Raw genomic sequence first — 251 nt, forward strand, 5'->3', positions numbered from 1 at the left:
CCTTCCGATCCTGAGCCCATTCTCCCTCCAGCCCTGATTGTAAGCCCCATTCAATGGAACATCGACGAGGACATTCGAGCCGCCACTCTTACCGAACCTGCTCCGCCAGGAGTCCCAGAAGGGAAAACGTATGTACCCACTTCTCAACGGCAATCCCTTCTGGGCTCAGTTCACAACATACCGGGCTCTGGACACCCAGGCAGCCAACGGACCCTCTCGCTCCTCCAGGCTCGGTACTGGTGGCCCAGTAT

The sequence above is a fragment of the Sinocyclocheilus anshuiensis genome, unplaced genomic scaffold (genome assembly GCF_001515605.1).
Source record: "Sinocyclocheilus anshuiensis isolate Anshui unplaced genomic scaffold, SAMN03320099.WGS_v1.1 scaffold42, whole genome shotgun sequence".
In the NCBI taxonomy this organism is placed as follows: Eukaryota; Metazoa; Chordata; class Actinopteri; order Cypriniformes; family Cyprinidae; genus Sinocyclocheilus; species Sinocyclocheilus anshuiensis.